The following is a 23,585-nucleotide window of genomic DNA, read 5'->3' as shown; positions in this document are numbered from 1 at the left end:
ACAATAACTTCTTCAGTTAAAACCAAACTGGGGAGCATCACAGACCAGTGCCGTCCCCCATGATGATTTGTGGTTGGACTCAGAGGCTTTGGGAAATGTGGATGGATGGGCTGCAGCCAGCCAATCCCACAGAAATCAAATGCCCCCCAACAGCAGGCCTCAGCCAGCAAGCAGACTGGAATTCAGGCAGCTATTGCTCCCTGTGCAGTAATAAGTCTAACTTGAGGCCTAGACATCATTAGGGCAGAGAGTGTTCTTAATGAGCTCTAGGAGAAGAAGATGGTTTAAAAAAACACATTATCTGCAGTTAAGCAGCACCAAGGACGCTAATGTTAAAATTTATGAGAAAAGTGCTTGAAGAAGACCTGAGCCATCATAAAAGCTCAACTTAATTTCTATTTTAGAAAAAAAAAATCAGATCATTCTTTTAAAAAGTGTCCACCCTACAGTTCAGTAAAAACTCATAATAGGTTTTATCCTGTAGTCAGTTTTTTTTTCTTTCACCTTTTTTTTTTGTTTTTTTCCACCATGGTGGCTAAAGATTAGGTTAAGAATAGGCAATGGTGCCATGCCTTGACCTGGTCAATGTGTCTACTAGCAAGCTCGTCTTCTGCAAAAGAATACTACTGGACAAAGAGCAAGATGATCTCCCCAACCATATAACCAACTAAGGGCAGTTGACTCTCACATCCATCAAATCTATTCGTTTATCTGATGTTCATTATTCTTTTAACAAACATTTTTTATTAAATACTTAAAATTTTCAACCCCTCTTACCTAGGTTAACTATGCCACCTCTTACCTAGGTTAACAATGCCATGCATGGCCCACAGCAGGATACTCATTAATAGTTGTTGTTAATATCTATTACTGTGCATAAACCACTTCAAACCTTGGTGTCTTAGAGCAGTGTTGTTAGTATCCTTTATAAGCCTCTGTGTTGATTGGGATTGGCTGAAAATTCTCACTTGTGGTCTTTCATGTGACTATGGCTGGGGGAGTGTCATGCCACATGCCGTGACTCTCTTGATGTGGCTGGAGGTTGGTGCAAGCTGTCTGCTGGGAGCTCAGCTGGGTTGTCAAGCTGAACATGGATGCATAACCTCTTCCTGTGGCTCGTGTTTATCATAAGCATGGTGCTGGGTTCTGAGAGAAGGCATCTACATAAAAGAGTCTTCAAAGAGACCCAGGTGGAAATTCCATGCCCTCCTAAAGGTGATGCTTAGAATTGAGGGTCCACATGGGCAACATTTTGTTAACCAAGGGAGTCTTAGGATATCCTGGGTGAAGGAATAGACATATCTTGGTGAGAGAATGATGCTTACAGGGAGGAAAAAAGGAAGACAGTGGTCCTTTCAGAGAGAAGATATTGCAAGAACTATATGAGGAAAAGAGATGTAGCCCAGGACTACCCCAAGGACTGTGGTCAACCTCAGACCTAGTGTTCTTATCTATAAAATGCAGGAAATAATATCAGCCTCACTGGCTGAAGTGCTAAGGATTAAATGAAATGACCCAGATGGAGCTTGAAGCCCCATGTCTGGCACAGATAGTCCCTTGCTGAGTCCTGCACATTTGCAGTTTCAGGTTAATGATACTATGCTCCATCTCCATTGCCCCTCCCATGGTTTCGATCTGGCTCTCTCTCCCCTGCAGTTATCAGAGTGTTTGGACCAGGTTTGCTTCATCTGTTTTCTATGTCCTTCTGCAGCACTGTTTCTACCACACCTTTGCTCTGCTGTATGCCTCTGGCATTTTCCAAAACTACAGAAGAGAGTCCAGACCATTTTCTGTGTCATTTGATGCCTGAGCAATGAACAAAAATGATCAGGCTTCGGTTGCCATAAAGGTGCATTTCTCTGCCCTCTGCCTTGCCCCTGGGTGCTCTTTCCAAAATCCTTCATGCTGTGCTGAGCTCCCTATCCTGCCAGCTTCATGGAAACTTGGCAGTAGGCTCTCTTTGCCTGACTCCCCTGTCACCCATGCATGCCATAAGGGACTTTGAGCAGCATTCTGATCACCAGCATACAGGGATGTTTCAAGGGAAGAGATTGAAGTGGGATTTTTAAAAAATATATATTTATTTTTTAGTTGTAGTTGGACACAATACCTTTATTTTATTTATTTATATGTGGTGCTGAGGATCAAACCCAGGTCCTCGCACATACTAGGTGAGCACTTTACTGCTAAGCCACAACCCCAGCCCTTGAACTAGGATATTGTTGGAACTGTAACTATGTTTTGCTTCTAGTCTGTTATTATTTGGCTCTCTTTAAGAAGGCTTTTCATTAAGAGTCTCCAAAAAATGATGTGGCAGCATTAAGATGGTTTTGAGATCCAAGATACTAAAACTTAGTGTTCAATACAAATATTTGGGGGCATTTACAATAAAACTGGAATGTATGAAGAGAGGAGAAACTTCCATTATGAGGCAAGGCTTTGCTTATAGAATAGAGGGGAAGGGAATCATTTCCCCAGGCTTCATAGAGGAGAAAGAAAGCTCAGACAATGCACAAGGGAGAGGACTGTGTAACTTCCGATGAGGGGACCAGGGCTGGAGGGACCTCAGTGGAGGAGTAGAACCAGCATCCCAGGACAGCTGGCTTATCTTGTGTGACCCTATTCTCAGCCATGTTGAGGGCTGGCAGGCTGTAGTATTCAGCAGGGGTGAGACCCAAGCCTGCTTCCACTTTTGCTTGGTCTTTGCCTTAATTTCCTTGTAGAACAACTGCTCTCACTGTTCTGGAGAGTGAAGTAGGATGGTCCCTGATCATCAATGGATAGAGATCAATAGAAGGTAGTATCTCTGCAATCCTGCTCTGGTGGGGGTGGAGCAGACTCAGTTTGAGAACTCTCAAGTTCAGACAGTGACCAGTCAGCCCTGCACCATCATCATCATCATGAATAATAATCTGTAAGCAGTAAGGAAGTGAAAGGCTACCTACGAAGGCACACACAGTATTGCATGGAATTTTGCCCAAGGTGTTTATGTCTCCTCCTCCATAAGACATACAGGTAGTCCTTTGTTTATACCTGTATAGATTTACAAACATTTACTTGGAATATAATTCATTTCTACATTACTTCTTTGATGGCTGAACTAGTTTCAGCTTTGGTTACTGGGAGCTCTTTTTGTTGGCTCCTTTGTCCCTTATGACACATTTTCATTGTTGCTTATGCTATTGCTGTTTTGAAAACTCTTATTTTGTGGTGAGATGCCCAATGATAATCTTGTACATTTCCTGCCTCCATCTGAGGATAAGTCACCTCCCTAAGCAGCCCCCGTGCTTTCTGCTGGCGCATGGCAGAAGAAACCAAATCTTGCCACCAAGTAATTTCGTCTTTTATTTAGAAAGAGCTCTTCCCCAAAGACTTCTATTTCTTTCTCAACTGACCAAAAAGATTAAATATTTAGCTCCTTCACCACCAGTGATAGAGGAGGGTCTAAAGCAGAATAGATATTAAGAGAAGCAACCCTCAAAATTTGCCACCATGAGGGTGGCAGCCAGTTCATGTGCAGGTTTGCAAACAATACCAGAAACCACAATTACCACATTTGGTACACTTTATCTTTGCAAAATCTTGTGTGCTATTTAGTTGGTACAATTTAGTCATCAACATAATACATAGGTATGTGAATTTCAGCTATCAGTTCTAATAATGATAATGTCTAATGTCTATGAAATGCTTATGATAAACCAGGGACTATGTTAAATATTTTATAGGCAATGTAAGATTTGATCCTAAAAGAAAAAAAAATGTATGAGGTAGAGATCATCAGATGAGGCCATGGAGGCATAGAAACATTAGTGACTTGTCTAAGGATAGTGACCAGAAAGCAGTAGAGCTAAAATTTGAATCTACAAACACTTTCACAATAACATTGACCTCAATTTCTCTGTTACTGCTTTCGGCATTGATAAGGAAAGATTCTGCATGCAAGGGCATTTCATGTGCCAAATCTGTGTAAAGACACAATTCTAGATACTCATGTAGAACACAGAAAAGGTGTTATGAGCCCTAAAAAGATGATGTCCATATTTTTATGGGATTGAATTGTGTCCCTGCCCCTCAAATACATATGTGGAAGCTCTAACCCTCTAGTAGCTTAGAATGTTATCCTATTTGGAGATAAGGCTTTGAGGAGGTGATTCTGTTATAATGAAGGCCATTCAGTAAGTAGTTCTTTAGGGACAATGACAACTGTCTCTGCAAGAAGAGGAAACTTGGACACACAGAGATACTGAGGGTGAATGTGCATGGGGTTGGGGGTGGAGACCATGTGAAGATGCAGCCGTCTGCAAGCTGAAGAGAGCTCAGAGGAGATCAAACCTGCCAACTCCTTGATCTTGGACCTCTAGACTCCAGAACTGCGGGAGAATAAATTTCCATTGTTTAAACCACCCAAACTGCAGTGTTTTGTTATGGCAGCTCTAGCAAATCAACACACCACCAGTGACTTCCCCAGGTGGGATTCTGCCAGAGGCTGTTCATGTGTGAGACAGGTACTCAGGACAGTTTGCTTATGAGACCTGTGAAAACCCAGGACATAACTCCAGGGGATGTTGACACAGCATTTTGTTGGTGACCTAAACTGGTTGAAAAAGCCAAGTACAAATTGGTTAGTGACACTAAAATAAGGCTATGCCTGTCACATAAATGCCTATAGGAAGTAAAATATGACAAGGGCAGAATGTTTGAATTGGGCTAGGTAGAAAAATAAACAAGAGGATGACATAGAAATAGTGCTTAGTTCATGTGGGATTTTACTTGGGGCTTCTCTGAATGTAGCTGAGGACCCGTGATTTCAGGAGTAACGGAGAGCAAGATCACTGGGCATGCACTCCACGTGAGCCTTGCAGGTCATTCATCAAGGGCATGCTGATGTAAGAGAACATGCTCCTAATCAACACCTGGCTTGCCTGGTCTATCACCTTGGGCAAGATATATGGTCTCTCCATACCTCAGTTTTCCCATGTCCAATGGGATGGTAATAGCTTTCACCTTGGAACATACTGCAAGGATTCTGAGAGATACTATTTTGCTAAGCACTTGGAACAGTAGTTAATCCATATTAGTTCTATTATACATTTTATTCATAAGACATATGAACTTATCTATAATAAAATAAAAGTTAGCTTTCTGATGGGCACTCTAGTCTTTATATCTCTTTCATCAGAGTATGTTGGCCTTAGTTTTATTCAGCCTTTGCCTGAAGTTGTAATTGTCATCATGAATATCATGATTTTCCACCTTTAAATGCACAGTTCATTCCCCCTCCCAACCCACCAGAGAATGATCTGGGAGTACCTGTCCAACTTCTCCTGTTTCCTCCACTCACCCACACTCAGCACTCCAGGGAGTTGAAGCCACTTCTATCTGAATCCTCTCTCTACTCAATCCCCTTTCATCTTTCTGGATTTTATAGAAACTCTCTTATCTGTGTCCAGATTCTACTTCCTGCCCTTTATTCTCCTGATTGCACTTCTTCATACTCCTTGTTCCTGAGCCATCCCTCTATCCCCTTTCTGATCTCCTAGCTGTGACATTCAGAGTTAGCTCTGTCTTCCCTGGGCCTCCACAGGAGCCTCAACATAGCTCTGAAATGACACTTAGCATTAGATTCATACCCCTTTCTTATTTTTCTGTGTAGATGCTTACTGAATTCTGACCAGAATGGAGTATTTTACATTGATCTTTAGATCTTCAGTGCCTATTGGAAAACTACCACTTAACAGGCAGTTTATATGCATTTCAATGAATAAACAGAAAAGTAAGAGCACGTTGAGGTTTTCCTTTTGTCTGAGCATAAGTGAGAAAGAGCAGGGATTCATTCACAGTCGTGAAGTATTTTAGGTACTATTGCACCTGCCTTTATTATTTCAATAGACATTTTTTTGAGTGGCATAAACTACATGAGGCACTAGCTTTAGTTTGGAACCAGAGGGAAGAAAACATTATTGTCCTCTTCTAAGACAGAGTGGGGTTGGACACTGGAGAAAGAGTGAAGAAAGAGGGATTCATACTTCAGATTCTGAGATTTTTGTGGGTGATTAGCCATATCATCAAAAGAATAATGAAACTCATATCCCCATAATAGAAAAGATATATATATATATATATATATATATATATATATATATATATATATATAAATAATGTGACCATATGTGTATATATATATATATAATTTTATCCTTGCCATTTAAATGTTACAATTTAATTTATCTTTATGATGAAGCCAATGTGAATGAGAAGGGATGTTGTGTACTAATTAATCACACTACTGTTTTGGTCATTGTTAAATCTGTAACTAGTTTCAGAATCCCCAACACAGTGTCCAGATAGTCATTATCAAAGGATAGGAGTTGACAGACAAACCAGAAACCACTCACAACATCTAACTTAGAGACTTATCCGTTTCTATTCATTAAATTGCCAGAATTTAGTAAATACCAGATGCGCTATTTAGTAAACATTGAAATCTCAATTTCTCAGAGTGAAATTCTCACAATTGGGATGTCACACATTTAATGGCAAGGTATGCCACACATTTAGTGGCCAGACAAGTAGAAGATGTACAAAGCATATTTTAGGAATAAGAAAAATAATTTACCTAGATAGACATAGATAAAGAATAATTCTCACAATGTTTATATTTCTGTGCTATTTATCAAAATTTCCACTTCCCAGAGGATCCCAAGGAAGAATTAAGCCAACAATGACAAGGACAACTCAATTCCCCCATTAAACTAAAACTGAATGCTACAGTAGCCCTTTAAGATAAAATTAATTTCATGTTAAATATTTTTTTTGTGGGAAAGAGTTAGGCAACAAGTCCTCAATTCATCTATCCCTTTTCAGGGGACAGTGGTAGAGTGGTGGGTAGGAAAGGAAACGCTCCCAAGAACGAAAGAAGGCAGGTGACCAGTGTCACCTTTAACATACTAATGCTAGACCTGTCATCAGACAAGCTAAATAATTTCAGCTGGCATCAGAACCCTTATGCAAGGAGTGCTTTTAGCAGAATATCCCTGGTTGTCTAGGGCTGTTTTTTGAGCAAAAAAAATAATCTGAAATACATGGATTTGTAAGGAGCTTTCCTGAAAGAGGCCTGCTAAGCTGGGAAACTCTCAAGAGTGTAAGTGGAGAAGCCCAGGAATTAATAATGTGACCATATGTCTCCCCTGTTACCCTGGGGTCTTGGGCCTCTCCCTACCTCTTTGTGATTACCTGTGTCCTTGAAAATTCTGATAAATTTTACTCTGAATAAGATGGCTGATTCCTATGAGTCTCATTAGACAGTGATCTCTTGCTTTATTTTAACTCCCTACTGTGGAGAGTACATATTCTCATTTAAACTTATTCTTTGATTTACATGGTGCAGGACAGTTCTCTGGCTGGCCTTAGATTAACCTATTTTTGCCCCCTTTTATTGCTTGTAGTTCTCAAGAATAACTAGAAGTTACTGGGAATGTGACACCCTGAGATAAGAGAGGAACTGGCTGAACCAGCCTAAGTTTTGTTCCATTTCCCCCCAGTACAGGGTGAGCTTCAACGTTAGCCCAGTGGGCCATGTGACCGCAAGGTATGTAACCCAGGTGGGCTCTTTCCAGGGTCTCTCAACTGTAGTATGAGACACAGGCAGATGAGGCTCCATCTACCTGGCAGCTTTCCTGAGCCTTGGGGCACGGGGACAGGGTGCATTGCTGGCACTAAATTCTAGGCTTCTGCTGTCCCTTCATGCCTCATGTTACTTGTGTGTGCCTTGTGTTCCGTTGCACCAAAGTCATGCGAGTTGTTTACGAGTGCATGGTGAGCTTGCTCTACCATTGGTGTTTCCAAGGGGGAGAATCCCTGTGGAAATGAGAGACTGTGCTTTCATTTTGTCTTCCTTTGGTAGAAGATACAGGATCAGTCTGGAGTTGACCCAAAGGCACATGTTGTTTCAATGGTGCAATTTGTTAAGAGGGGAATGCAAATGGTGGGATAACTAAAATTTTGATAGTTTCATTCACTTGTTTAAGATGGTAGTCTGAAATAGGCTGCCTCTTCCCATTTTTGCTCCAGACTCAAAATGCCAAAAATGACATATAAATAAGTAAAATATAATCATGATGCATATAAAAAGGCTATATCCTCTACGGGAAACTGTGTGAGATCCGTGGAAGACATAGGATTAAAGACTGAAATCACAGCCGAACCATCACAGGAGTCCTGACAACAAAATCAAAGTTGTCAGCAAAAGTCTGCACCCCAGGGTGTGACCTAGATCCAGAGGACAGGCAGCTCTGTGACAACCAGCAAAGTGACTCACTGCTTTGCCAACAGGAATTGCTCAATGCTCCACCATCTATGCCTATGGCCTTGCCTCCTCATGTGGTTCCAGGTGGATGCAGAGGGTGTGGGAGCCTGAGTTCCATCTAAAGCATGGTATCCTCATAGACTGGTATCTCTAGAGGAAAATGTGAGCAGCCATTTCCAACATCTAGCTTCTGTGAAGAAAACCATGGCAGCCCACTAAGTGTCTATTTCCAAGCTGACACTAAAGAGATCTATCAGAGAGTGTGAGAGAAAACCTCATAACCCCCAAAGAACACAACCTGAACCACCAAGTGTTGGAGGAAAGCTAACCCAGAGGGGGAGACAGAGGAACCTGAACTTGGGAAGTCCCATAGTTTGGGTGATGATGGTTAGCTTTTTTTTCCCCACTGCTAGCAATGAGACCACAAAACAGAAGAGAATTCTGGAGGAGAAAGGACAATCACCTTAAAATACCTTAGGTCACATTCTTATCCTTATCACATTATTATCATTTATGTCCTTGCTTGGTAAGAGAATAACATTTTCACTGTACCCTGGAACCCAACTAGAAAAAGACGACCAAAACCAAACAATCTCCATGTAACAATGAGGTCTTTGTCCAGCCTGGCCAATCTAATGAATGAGAAGATTTTGACAAGAGACACATGTCATTAAGACTTTCCTTGATTCTGCTTGGAAAACTGGGGCAATTTTTACCAAGGTCACAGAGACCATGTTTTTCCCAGTGTATGCCATGGTTCCCAAATGGGTCAAAATTGATTACATGTCTGTGAGTTTTTGAGATAAAAAATGGATGGAAAGAGATTTTCTGTTCCTTTACATTGGAAGGAAGGAAAAGTTTTGAAGAGAGTTACCAACCTCAAAATGTCATGTATAAATAATACTTCCGAACCTCCCAAGGATAAGAACTCCAGGCCAGAAAGTAATTATAGACACAGGAACGACATTGCTCAACCAAGCCATTCAGTGGTTTCTGGCCAAGGCAAGAAATTATTTTATTGGGGCATAGAGGGTATGAACAGGCATCCTTAAATGTTTTATTAATTGTCATTTACATGAAAGTATTTCTGACAACACAAAAGTATTTGTCAAAATTCATGATAGATGATATAGATAAAAAACATTTTCTATATCTTAAGGCCAAAGAGAAATAAAATGAAAACTGCAGATTTTTAAATTTTGTAATTCAGATTCTACTTGGCTTTTTTCTACACTGTTTTATTTTGGGGGAATTTGCTTAATTTTTCAGAGTCTTTATGTCTTAATTAATACAATAAAGATAATATAGCCCCAGTAGGGTTTTTGAAAAGAATTACATAATTAATCCATATTTATTTTACAAAACAAGCTAGGTACAAAGAAAATTTAAGTCTATAAAATTGCAACTTTACCATCTTTTCCTGTCAAAATGTTCAAGTTTAATTACTTAGCACTAATGCAGCGATTTGCACTTACTAGGCAACCTATAGATTCTTGTTGAATAAATGAAAAAGTAAATAGTCCAGTACCTCTGAGTGAGAGACGTCGACACAGACCAGCTTGTGGAGGGATTTGAACTCCATGCAGAAAAGCTGTAATCTTGAGTCTTCACGCTTGAGGTGGTAATGAGGTGTGGAGGTGAGCGTGGGAAGTGGTGAGGGGATTTGCTGCTGGAGAAGGGACGAGCCGAGGTTTGGAGAGTTCACAGGTTCTGAGGTTCAGAGAATTAGATGGGCTCCACAGTTGTCCAAAGGGTATTGCCATCTTAACCGCAGCAGCTCTGTCTGTCCTGTTCCCTCCGATGAAGAGAAAAAGAAAAGACGTGAAGCAGAAGGTGAGCGTGGAATTGAATGGTTTCCATTACATATTGAAATCCTGTTCTTTGGATGATTTCATGCTGTGTGATCCCAATGTCTGTGTATTTTCTCTTCCTCAAAATCAACCCACAAATAGGCCACCATTGCCTGCCACCCTTTTAAAGGCAGGAATTGAGACTAATGGTGCTTATGTAGCTTTATAAACCTCCCCAGCTAGTACTAGAGTGATTTTCAAACCAAAGTTTTTCGGACTACCAAGTCTCTTTTCTGCTATGAAAGCACACGTCTACTCCAGAGAGAAAAAGTAAATAAACAATTCAAACTTCTTGATTAAGCACTTTGTACTTTGCAGCAGAATTGTGTTGAATTGATTCTTCCCCCAGATCCAATAGAGACCTTTTTCATCGCTCCCGTCTCAAATGGTTTTCTTCCCTGGATATGTCCAGGGCCCAGAGAGCCTGAGCAAGTTTTTAGGGATCTGTGGATAGGGAACCTCAGTCACTGCCAGAGCAAGAGTGATGCTCTCCAGGGATCAACTGGTTCCTTCTTAATCTCAGGCCCCAAACTCAGCCATGGAGACAATCTTTCAGTTTCCGTCCTCTGCGGGATTTATCTTTTCTCCAAAGAAGTCAAAGACCTCTTTAGAGAATACAGAAGTTATTTGGTTCTCTCCGCAGATTGAAATGATCTGGGCAAGCTCCCAAGTCAATGTATGAAATGAAACTAAAATATCATACCCTTGAGCATTGGGTTATGAGAAAGAAAGAAAGAAAGAAAAAAAGAAAGAAATTAATTGAGTGAAAGAGCACCTAACAGGTAGAACTGTGGAATAACCCTCTACATGAGGTTGACAGCACCTTTTTTTTCTGGAGTCAAAACAGAGGAGAGCAAATCCCTGACAAGGTCCCTGCAGAAGGCAGCCCGAGTGTCACGCTGATGGATGTGCTGACCTCTTTGGTTCCTCTGCTCTCTAATTTCTGTGGTTCTAAGAGCTCCCCTTCCCTGCTGCCTCACTGAATGGGGAGAGGTGTCTCTGGTGACATTACCAAAGTGAAGAACGCCAACCTTTCCGAGAGAGAGGAGCCCAGACATTTATTAACGGAAAGAAACGGGGGTGTGGGTACATGTGACTGCTGTGTGTCAGCTTAAATTTCAGTCTAAAGATCAAACACTGGGTTTCAGCGCTGTGACAGGAAGTCCCGTTAGATGAGTGCAAGTTCAATGTATGTTTAATAAAAGAAAAACTTGCTTCTTATATCAATGCTAAGATTTTTAAGTTCCACTGGCAGAAATATTATTCAAATCTCATTCTTGTCCCTGGTGTTTGCTGCCATCTCCATTACCACCAAGTTATGCTAAAAATACTAATCAGGTGCTGTATTTTTAATTTCAAAGGAAAATGCACATTGGATTTCTATAATGTGTATTGAGCATTTTAAATAGTCTACATTCTATACATGGAGTGATGTATTTTTTTTCCGGGGGAGAGGGATACTGTAAATTGAACTCAGAGGCACATGACCACTGAGCCACATCCCCAGCCCTATTTTGTATTTTATTTAGAGACAGGGTCTTGCTGAGTTGGTGAGTGCCTCGCTGTTGCTGAGGCTGACGATTCTCCTGCCTCAGTCATCAGAGCCACTGGGATCACAGGAGTGTGCTACCATGCCTGGCTGATGTATTATTTTATTGGGAAGAGGGCTAGAGTTTATAGCATGTGCTGCTGAATCTGGTTTGTGAGGAGAACCCTTATCTGATAGACAGGGATGATTCTAATCCATGTCCACATGAGCTGTGTGATTGTTAGGCAGCCCATTTTAACTCCTCTGGTCTCATATTCCTGACTTGTAAATTTGGATCTCTCTCCTCTAAGAGTTTGCAATAGGCAGAATCCTAAGCCCTGAAATCTGTGAATTTGGGGTTTACATGGAAAATGGAATTACTGTTGCAAATGGAATTACAGTTGCCCACCAGCTCACCTTAAATCGCAGAAACTCTTCTGGATTGTCTAATGGGCTTAAAGGTTTGTGTAAGCAGAAGAGGGAGGCAGAAGGAGAAGGAACCAGAGATGGCACTGTGGCAAGGACTGCCGGACTTTGCTGGGTTTGTAGATGGAGGAAGCACCACAAGTTGAAGAATGTGTGTAGACCATATAAGTTGGAAACAAAGCAAGAGAACTGACCCTCCCCAGGGCCTCCAGAAAGAGCACAGCTTTGCCCACACCTTCATTTTAGCCTAGGCTTCTCATTTCAAGCTGCTTCTGTTCCCCAGAACTGTTGGATGATAAATTTATGCTTTTTGAAACCATTGAGTTTGTGGCAATTCCTTTTATCATTTTGGTAGCGGGAACTGAATCCAGGAGCAGTTAAGCACTGAGCCACATTCCCAGACGTTTCAATTTTGAGACAAGTTCTCACTAAATTGCTTAGGGCCTCACTAAGTTGCTGAGGCTGGCTTTGAACTTGTGATACTCCCACCTCAGCCTTCTGTGTCCCTGGGATTATAGTTGTGCATCACCACACCCGGTTCACAGAAGATTTTCTGATCAATGAAGATGTTACACAGTTTTCCTCATGGCTATACAAATATGATGGATGACATCAATCAATTTCTAAATGTGGAACCACTGTAGTATTCTTGAAATAAACCTCACATGACCAAAATGTTTTTTTTTTTTGTTTAAATTCTGTTCAATTCTGGGTTTTACAATTTTTTTTTGAAATTTTTATACTTGCGTTTGTAAGTCAGATTGGTCTTTAGTTTCTTTGTTCAACATTATCTTTTTTAGATCTTGGCATGAAAGTTATACTTGTTTTCTTCTATACAAGTGTTATTTTTATGCTTTTGAATAATGTAAGGGGCCTTGGAATAGTGCTTATTTACTTTTTTTCTTTTTTTGTACAGGAGTTTCTATGTACTTTTCATTGTGTGTGTGTGTGTGTGTGTAGTAATTTGTCTATTTATTCTTTCTGTCTTTACTGGGTAAAGACAATTTTGGTAAGTTATGGTCTTTTAAATAAGTTTTTTTGTGTATATTTAATGTATACAGCATGATATCTTGGGTTATATACATATAGTAAAATGTTACATATCCATCATCAGGATGCTTAATTTTGGGTGTCAACTTGACTGGACTGAGCAATGCCTAGAAATTTAGTAAATTCTTACTTCTAGGTGTATCTATGAGAGTGTTTGGTGTGTGGATCAGCAAACTAAGGAGGGGAACATGGGTACCCACCACCCAATCAGCTGGGGCCCCGAATGGAACAGAAAAGTGGAAGAAAGGGGATCCTCTCTCTCTCTCTCTCTCTCTCTCTCTCTCTCTCTCTCCTTCTTCCTTCTGGAGTGAGGCTCCTTCTCTCCCATTGAGGCCCTTGGACATTGGGCTCCAGGTTCTTTGGCTGTTGATCAGTTGGGCTTGCTCTAGAGGCACTACAAGGGCTGTTGGGCCTCTGGGATCCTACTCGGGGGCTGCACAATCAGCCTCCCTTATTCTCAAGCTTCTGGTTTCTTGGACTAAGCCAGACTCCTGGATCCTCTCGTGCAGGTATCAAGGAGAAACTTGGCAGTCCCTGTGACCTTGTTGCAATTATAAATTAGTTCATATTCTGGTTCTGTTTCTCTGGAGGACACTACCCAATACAAACTTCTCACCCAGTTTCTCTTTTCCCTCTGTGACAAGAGCAGTTATATTCTGCTCACTGTTACAGTTCTGCATACAACACAATACTAACTCTAGGCTGCCTGTGGTGCACCAGATCTGTGGACGTGCTCAATCTAACACATCGACTACTCGGTATTTTTAACTACATTTTCCCATCCCTCCTCCCAAGCTACATTTTTTTCCAAAAATATTGACCATTTAATTGAAGCTTTCAAATATATTTATGTCATATTGGACAAAGTGCTTTCTTGACATATTATATTTTTCTCTTTGAGGGCTTTTTTGCCATTTTCAATATTATGCATTTGAAATAGGTTTTCCCTTTTTACTTGAAATAGGTTAGATAGTAGTATTTTTTATTTTGTTAATTTTTCTCAACATCATTTTTTTTATTTTTAAAATTAACTCTGCTTGTCTTTGTTTTCTAGCTTATTATCTTTTGATACTATCTTCACAGATGTCATGTCCTTAACTTTTTGAGTTATACATTTAATTTATTTTATCATTTTATTTTTTGTTAAAGGAATTTAATAATATATATTTTCACTTTATAGATCCTTTTGTCTTATTCACAGATTCTGATATATTATGGCTACATAATCATTCATTTTGGGAACGGCCACAATTTTGTTTTATATTTTCAAGTTTGTTCTAATAGTTTACTGCAATTAGAACAATTTGATATTTCAAAGTTATTTTTAAATATTTAGTTGCAATAGAGGACAAATAGACAAGAAAAATATATTGCTTGTGATTACTGATTGAATCTGGAAGTAGAGGGAGACCATGGCCTGAAGATGGTGATAAGTAGTGATGCAAATACTTCATCTGGAATAATGACCTTTTATTCTTATATTCATTCAACAGATATTTGAACACCCCCATTTTTAAAGTCAATATTTATTAATTTCTATATCCAATAAATTCTTATTCTCTAGAGTACAGTCTTATAGTGATATAATTTATATAACAGTCTTACAGTGATATAATTGACTAGGAGGAATAAGATACAGTGTGTACTTTCAGGGGCTTATGGAGTCACGTAGAAAAAACAATTTTTTTTTTTTTTGATATGTGAGGAGTACCAAGGATGGAACTCAGAGGCACTGGGCCACTAAGCAACATCCCCAACCTTATTTTGTACTTTATTTAGAGACAGGGTATCACTGAGTTGCTTAGCCCCTCACTTTTGTTGAGGCGAGTTTGAACTCTAGATCCTCCTGTCTCAGCCTCCTGAACTGCTGGGATTATAGGAGTGCGCCACCGCACACAGCTGGAGAACATTTTTTTTTAATGCAGGGCAAATGGAGATAAATTGCAAAGCCTACAAGAGGGACGTGTCTACAACTTAGAAAACATGCTCAAACTGTTCAACTTTACTTTGCTATAATAGTTGGAGATATGCTCATGCAGCTAGAAGACACAAACTGGTCAGGCCAGCTACACATTTTTAAATATAGAGAAGGCTATAATTTATTCTTTACATAAAAACATGTCCCTTCCATGTTACCGTTATGTTTTTCATGTCTGTCATTGTTTGTTGTAGAGTGATGACAGACATCTACTTTGCTTGCTTTCTTTTATAACTGTATTCCTATGTTTTTGAAGTACTGGGAATTGAACTCTGGGCCTTGCACATGCTAGGCATATGCTCTGCCACTGAGCTACATCCCCTGCTTTAATCTCCCACTATACATTTCTTAGGGAAAAATGCAAAGAATGCTAAATTATAATTAATCTCAATGATTCATTGAATACTTTACCACAAATAGAGCTTCCAAGGAAAATTATTAGGAATCAATCTTTGGTATTTTGTGTGTTACTGAAATTGGACTACAGGAATTTTATGTTAAAGGGAATGGAAGACGGAGAGCATAGACTACTCTTTTGACATGTCATATGCAGATACCCAGGTCTACAAGACATGGTTACCGGCCTCACGGTACATAAGTCTAGTGAGTACAGTATGCTGCAGAGGACAGATTTTAATAAATCCCATGTATTTAAGGTGAAAACCATCCAAAGAAGAAACAAGTTACAGAAGCAGGAGGAATGCACATACCCTCCTCCTGCCTAGAATTATGCTCCGTTAGATGACTGCCTGCCATAGCTTGCACAGAAGCAGGGAAGGAGGACCCATACAGTGGTGAGGATACGAGAAAGCATCCAGCCAGAGCCTGGCAGTGCATATGCCTCACCTGGTGGCAGTGGCATGCAATAGCTCAGAACCCTCAATATTTTTGAATGAGTATGGAGCACAGTCCATGAAAAGCCTGCAGAAAATACCAGAAAAGAAGATGAGAACAAAACCCTGAAGATGAGGACAAAGAATACACCTGAAAATTATCTACTGCTGGGCTCAGAATTAAATTTTAGGATCCATTAGAAATCCTTTATATAGAATGCAGAGAGAAAGATCCAGGAGATGGGTGCAGAATGCCCTTATGGGAGAAGAGGCTGGTTGGGAAATCTAGGGGGATAGACAGAGGATGTGAAGAAGGAACACAGGACACGCAAATGAGATGAAGCTAAGATCAATCACAGAGTCAGAGACAGTCAATTTTAAAGTACAAAAATTAGGTCAGAAATGTAGAGGACAAAATGATAAAGCTTTCCAGAAGTGTTAGAGAAAATATAAATGAATAAAAACAAAGGACACTAGACATTGGGGACTAAGATTGGAGATCCAGCTAGATAGCGGTTCAGAAACATTAATAATCAAAAACTTAAGAAAATACTTTTGGTAAATTTTTCCCCATGGCATTCATATTGAAAGTTTCTGTTCAAAATTTGGGCAAAGGGCAATCTCTACTTTAATGAATTACAAAGTTCTACAGTATAAGCTTCTTTATGAGATATCAAGTTGTGTTAAAACAAATAATTATTAACCAAGTGAAATATTTTTTGAAAAAATAATTCATAGACTTTCATTGATAAAATATAATAAAAATGCAGGAAAAATCCCACAAGTTTATAGAGATATAAAAGATAAAGCATTAGAGATCATGGGGAAAGAGAATTCAATAATTTTGATTCAATACTTTGTTATTTGCATATAAAAATAATATATTTTGCCTCATATAGTACATAAAAATAAATTCTAGGTTTATTGAATCTTTTAATAAATAAAGCAAAATTAAAAACTTTTAAAGAAAATATTATTGTGGGCAGCCAGTCTGAATGATTCTAATTCTCCTTCCCTGAGCAGAGAGGCTCTGACCATCACAACATCTCCTAGTGACCTGGACATTGCCCTGGTCCTGGAAGTTTGAGGATGCATCTTCAGATGTGGGTGGTTGCCCCACGGATTGAGCTACGCTCACCTGTTCCTTTGTGATATTACACCTTTGCTCTGTTTGGGATAGAATATTCCAAGGAAATGCCCTTTGTGTGTCCCCTTCTCTTGCTCTGTCTTTGAGTGTGGCCTTCCTAGATGTCAGTCAGCCTGCTGACAGCAGACATCACAGAGCTAGACTCAACCCCCTGAAACCTGACCCCTTGCCTCATTTGAATGGCTTCTCCTCAATAAAAGGGTTCAGCAAGTTCTTGCTCTCTCTCTTTCTGCAGACCCTTAAGGTTAGAGGAGCCATCACAGGATGCCCAAAGAAAAAGATATCTCTGTCTTTTGTGTGATTATTTTGTGTAGCGCAGTTCCCCTGGAGTGACCCTGAGTGTTTTAGTCACAAGGAACATGACATATTATGACCTTGGGAATCAAAGAATATTTTAAGCAAGGTCTCCCCTAACTCAAATTATGAAAGAAAAATTGGATGTATTACTCTCTTCAAATTTTACACATATTTTCAGAAAAAAAGACATAAAAAAAAGAAATGACAAGCAGTAGACCTGGAGAGGACTTCAGTAATTCATAAAACTGATAGCTCATAAAAATTATAGCTCCTAGCTATAAGAAAAAGTCAACCAAAAATGAAAAAAGTATGAATAGGTAATACATAGGAAAAACAAAATCCTATAGCCAATAAACAAATGAAAAGACATCCAACTTCAGAGTCATCTGATCTGCTAAGCAGGGAGATCGAGAGGACCCTAGAGAACAGGAGGTCAATCAGTGCACATTCTGCAAAGAGGAGGGTCATTGGAAATAGAAATGTCACAATTGCTTCCAAGAGAAGTCACATATGTTCAACCAGACCCCAACCCATCCTGGCAAGTGGCACCACTGGTAGAGGAGAGCTAAAGGAACCAGGAGGCTTCACACATGTCCCCAAGAGTGATCTCTGAGGAATCTCAGTTGACTCAGGAGTAGATAGGAACAAAGTCAGTTTTGACCAACTTGGTCTTAAACACTTGGCAGGAGAGTGTAGCCTAAAAGCACAGTCCTCCATGGACATTTAAAAGTAAAAACAATGTTTTCTAAAATGCAACTTAAGATGTACACTTATGTCAGCCCTACCAAAAGTAAGTAAAGATGGAGGCTATAAAGGAAGGGTTCTTGTGTAAGAGTGCCCAATAATAATGATCACAAGAATTACAAATTTGTTCTGAGTAAGTTTGAGTCTCATTTCATAGACCTACAAAACTTCCTAACCTCCTACATTGATGAACTTAATCTGTTTTTCCCTGATAAGATTGTAAGTTACTGTACTCATAGTTTTCAGAGATTGGCTGAAATTCTAATAGTTTTTGTGAAAATTATTTACAAAAAAGTAATGCTTTTCTGTCTTTATTATTGTCTCAGCATAATCCCTGCCCTATGTATACCTTGTCCAATCACCTGCCATCTGCCACTGTGGACCTCCAGACTGCTCTTATGTTGAATGCCCTTAACTGTCCACACCCCACCTGATAGAGAACAGGACTTTGGGTTACTTCCTCCAACTTTGCCCCCTTTCAGCAGAAAGCAGTTTAGAGATGTTGTTGCTCATTTTCCAATAGAAATGGAATGTAGAAATTGACATTGTGGAAATGTAACAATGGTCCATTTTATGCTTTGAATATAACCCTTGCTGCCCTGCCACTGAAACTTATTTTTTAAATGGACATGTTTCTTTCTCTTCCTCTCTCTCTAATCCTCCCCAAATGCTCCCCCTGTTTAATCTCAAGGGAAACAAGATTACCTTTCTTCATCCCATGCAGAGTAATCTGTCCCTGAGTACAAGCCCACCATAGGAAGGTAGTAATCCAGACTTTGAGGATGGTTCCAGAAGATCTCAGAAATGACTACCTCCCAAATTAACAAGTGAATTACAATACCAGGCAGAGAGCATTTGAGTCACGTGTTTCAAAGCCCCTCCCTCCAAATTGATAGGAAGAATCATATCATTTGGGACAGGAGTCCTCTGTGTTTTTCCTTTGCTAGCAAAACAATAAACCTTCCTTTTCCTTAAAAAAAAAAAAAAAAAAAAAAAAAAGATGCCCAACCTCATTACTTACCAGAGAAGTAAAAATAAAGGCCATAATGAGATGCACTTTATATTCAACAGACAGGCAAAATAAAAACCTCTGACAGAACCACATGTTAGCTGGGATGTGAATGGCTTGGAAGCTCCTGCAATTTGGGAAGAATTTGGTAAAATCTCCTTAAGTTAACGATTGTGTAAAGTCAAATCTATAGCTCAGTAATTCTATTATTTTGACCCTAGAGTAGTTTTTACAAGAATCTTCATAGAAGTAATGTTTGAAGTAGCAAGAATTAGAAAGGATTCAATTGTCTATTTTTAGGAGAATGATCAGATTAGTTTCCATGTATTCAATGCCACATTTAAATTATTTAAATGAAGATAAGCATATCAACATAATAATCTTAGAAACATGATGTTGAGTAAAGTAATCAAGTTGTAAAATGGTCTGTGAAATATATGATTTTCATATAGATTATAATATGGAAATAGTATAATATATAGTGTAAGTATATAGACACATTTGCACAAATATATAGTAACATTCTTATGTATAGAGAAAGATAAACAGTAAGCTCAGCATGAGAGTTAATAATAATGGACACAGAGAAAACTTCATAGAAGTTTGTTTCATATCTTGGGGCAAAAGGCATGCTGGTGATCTTATGTTTTATACCATTTGTAAACACAAGATATTTAATATAATAATATATAAGATTAAAGTATTAATAATACCAATTTACAGTTTCAGATCACTTTTACAAACATGGTAATTTGTGTTTTATAGGGCATGAGATAATGGTAAGAGTGAATAAAATGTGCTAACTCTTTCATCTTCTGTTTTAGAAACAAATTGTAGCATTTCTGCCACTGATAATTAGAGGAAAAGAACTTAAAAAGTGATTTTTTTAAAAAAATTAGCAATTTCCATATGTATAATTACAAAAACAAGACATATGAACTTTCAAAAACACTGTGAATGTAAAAACAAATTAAACCTTGCTCTTGAAAAAAAATGACATAAAAGAACAAGAAAAACAAGTAGCAGAAGAAACCTCAACCACAGCAAAAATTTAACTGGAATGTCTCCTGCTTGGCCTATTCTGAATTAAGATTTTAATTCTGGGATTTAGATATCTTAACCTCAATATAGGTTGTAATGAATATTGTATAGTATAAATTTAGATATAAAATAAAAATAAAACAAATTTGAGAAGCATAATTCTCATAGAAAAAATATTTGTTTTACTTAAGCATAGATTTTTTATTAGTGCATTATAGTTATACATAATAGATGAGTTCATTTTGGCAAAATCACACATGCATGGAATTTGATTTACTCCATTTTATTCCTTGGTGACCCCACTTTTCCTCTTCTCCTCCTTTGCCTGTTCTCTTTCTTCTACTCGACTGATTCTCCTTTCACTTATTTATTTACTTAGTTTTGATTGGTGCTTACATAAAGATGGATTTCAGTGTGCTATACTTATGCATGCACATGTCAGGATTTTGTTTAATTCATTCCACATTTCCTCCTCTCCCATACCCCTCCTTCCTGTCTCTCAATCATCTTCTTCTTCTCCACTTGTGTTCCCTATATCTTTATGATATCCAATATTCCTACCCATGCTTGCCACCTCTGCTTATTTGACTCTAACTTCCACACTTGACCTTGATTTTCTCAGTCTGGCTTATTTCACTTAGCATGATGTTCTCCAATTTTATTCAATTAATGACAAATGCCATAATTTCATTTTTCTTTATGGCTAAAACTTCACTGTGAATATATACCAGATTCTCTCAATCCATTCATCTATCAACAGGCATCTGTACTGGTTCTATAGTTTACTATTGTGAATTGTGCTGCTATAAACATTGATGTAGCAGTGTCACTATAGTATGTTGACTTTAGCTCTTTGAGTAAATATCAAGGACTAAGATAGCCGGGTCATATTGTGGCAATGATTCTTTCTTTTTTGTTTTGTTTTGTTTTAAGGAATCTCCACTCTGTTTTCCTGAATGGTTGTGCTAATTTCCAGTCCCACTAACAATGTAAGAGTGTGCAAGTTTCCCCACATCCTCACCAATATTTATTATTTGTATTCTTGATAATTGCCATTCTGACTGGAGTAAGAGGAAACCTTATGTAATTTTGATTTGCGTTTACCTGATTGCTAGAGATGGTGACCATGGTTTCATATATTTGTTGACCAGTTGTGTTTCTTTTTTGAAGAAATGCCTGTTTATTTTGTCCATTTATTGATTGGGTTATATATATTTTTGGTATTAAGCTTTTTCAGTTCTTTATATATTCTGGATATTAATCCTATCAGAGGAGTAGCTGGCAAAAAATTTCTTCCATTCTGTGGGCTCTCTTTTCATGATCTTTTTTTCTTTTTTTTTTTGAGAAGTACTTTTTAAAAAAAATTATTTTATTTTATTTCTTATTAGCTACACATGACATTACAATCTTGGCAATTCATACATTTGAATCATTGGGGTATAATTTATCATTTTTCTAATTGTACACATTGCAGAATCACACTGCACACATGTCCTTTACTGTGCAAACAATTTTTAATTTAATGGAATCCCACTTATTTATTCTTGATATTATTTTTTGAACCTTAAGGGTCTTGTCCTATACCAATAAAATGGAGGTTTTGACTCTATATTTTCTTCTAGCAGTTACAAATTTTCTACTCTAGTTGCTGAGTCTTTTATTCAGTTTGATTTGTCTTCTGTGCAGGGTGAGATATGAGAATCTAATTTTATTCTTGTACTTAATATTCACTTTTCCAAGTACCATTTGTTAAAAAGGCTATAATACTTCCAAAATATTTTTGTGGCAAATTTGTCAAGTAATAGATGACAGTAAGTATATGGGTTTTTCTCTTTGTCTTCTATTCTATTCTTTGGTCTTCATGTCTATTTTCATGCCAATACCATCCTATCTTTGTTACCATAGCTCTGTAGTATAATTTGAGATCAGGTGTTATGATCATTCTGCATAGTTGTTTTTGATCAGATTTTTTTTGGGGGGGTGGGTATTATGTGTCTTTTATTATTTCAAATAAATTTTAGGACTGTTTTTTTTCTAGTTCTATGAACAATGCCATTGATATTTTGATGAAGATTTCATTGAATCTAGTTCACTTTCCCACATGAGCTATTCATTGCTAAAAATACCTTCATCAATACATCCAGGAATCCCTTAATCTTAGGCATCCCTCAACCCAATGGAGTTGACAATTAAGATTGGCCATTACATTATCCAAGGACATGGGATGTCTTTCCACCTTCTAAGTTCTTCTTCATTTTCTTTCTTCAGTGTGCTAATGATTTTCATTGTAGAGATCTTTCACCTCCTTGGGTTGATTAATTCCTGAGGAATTTTTTTTAGGTTATTGTGAATTGGATAGTTTTCTTAATATTTATCTCAGCAAAATCACTGTTGGAGTAGAGGAAGCCAATTGATTAATGAATGTTGATCTTGTATTCTGACATTTTGCTGAATTTGTTTATCACCTCTGGAAATCTTCTGGGGGAGATTCTATGAATAAGATCAAGTCATCAACAAACATAATTTGACTTCTTTTCCTACTTGTATCACTTTAATTTCTTTCTTTTGCCTGATTACTCAGGCTACAGATTCAGAAACTACAGTGGAGTGGTGAGAAGTGGACACCCTTCTCTTGTTGCTGATTTTAAAGGAGAAGCTTTAATTTTTTTCCATTTAGTATTATTTTTGCACTGGCTTTGTCATACATAGCTTTAAAATGTGGAGATAAATTCCTTCTAGCCCTAGTTTCTCCAGTGTTTTAACATGAATGGATGCTGGATTTTAACAAAGGTCTTTTCTGCATCTTTTGAGATGATCATATGTTTCTTGCTCTTAATTATACTTATGGGGTAAATTACATTTATTGATTTGTGTATGTTGAATCAACCTTGAATTTCTGGGATGAAACCCATTTGATCATGATGTGTTATCTTCTTGATGTGTTTTTCAATGTAGTTTGCTAATGTTTTACCAAGGAGTTTTGCATCTATGTTCATCAGGGATATTGGTCTGTAGTTTTTTGTTTTGTTTTTTCCTGATGTGCCTTTGTCTGGTTTTGGTATCAGGGTTATTCTGACTTCACAGAATATATTTTGGTGTGTTCCCTCCTTTTGAATTTAATGGAATATTTTGAGTAAAAATAGTGTTAGTTCTTTTAAGGTTTATAAAACTCATCTGAAAATCCATCTGGTCTTACACTTTTCTTTGTCGGAAGACTTTTAATTGATATTTCCATGGCATTACTTGACATTTTTCTGTTTATGTTTTTCTATATATTCAGAGTTTAATTTGGACAGGTCACATGTGTGTCAAAATTTTTCAATGTCTTCTAGATCTTCCAGTTTTTGGAGTATAAATTTTCAAAATAGTTTCTAATG

At 38.2% G+C, this 23,585-nt stretch overlaps 1 long non-coding RNA gene across 1 annotated transcript in view; it reads right to left on the bottom strand.

Moving 5' to 3' along the window:
• Positions 1 to 10,085, bottom strand: part of LOC144255995 (uncharacterized) — a 36,111-nt gene extending 26,026 nt beyond the window's left edge. Inside the window, exon 1 of the long non-coding RNA XR_013344029.1 lies at positions 9,834 to 10,085. This is a non-coding gene — a long non-coding RNA (uncharacterized LOC144255995). The remainder of the gene's footprint in view (positions 1 to 9,833) is intronic.
• Between the last annotated feature and the right edge of the window lie 13,500 nt (positions 10,086 to 23,585).

Source organism: Urocitellus parryii, chromosome 7 (assembly GCF_045843805.1).
Source record: "Urocitellus parryii isolate mUroPar1 chromosome 7, mUroPar1.hap1, whole genome shotgun sequence".
Classification (NCBI taxonomy): Eukaryota; Metazoa; Chordata; class Mammalia; order Rodentia; family Sciuridae; genus Urocitellus; species Urocitellus parryii.
The sequence above is the reverse complement of the archived record's forward strand: the minus strand, read 5'-3'. Positions and strand labels throughout refer to the sequence as shown.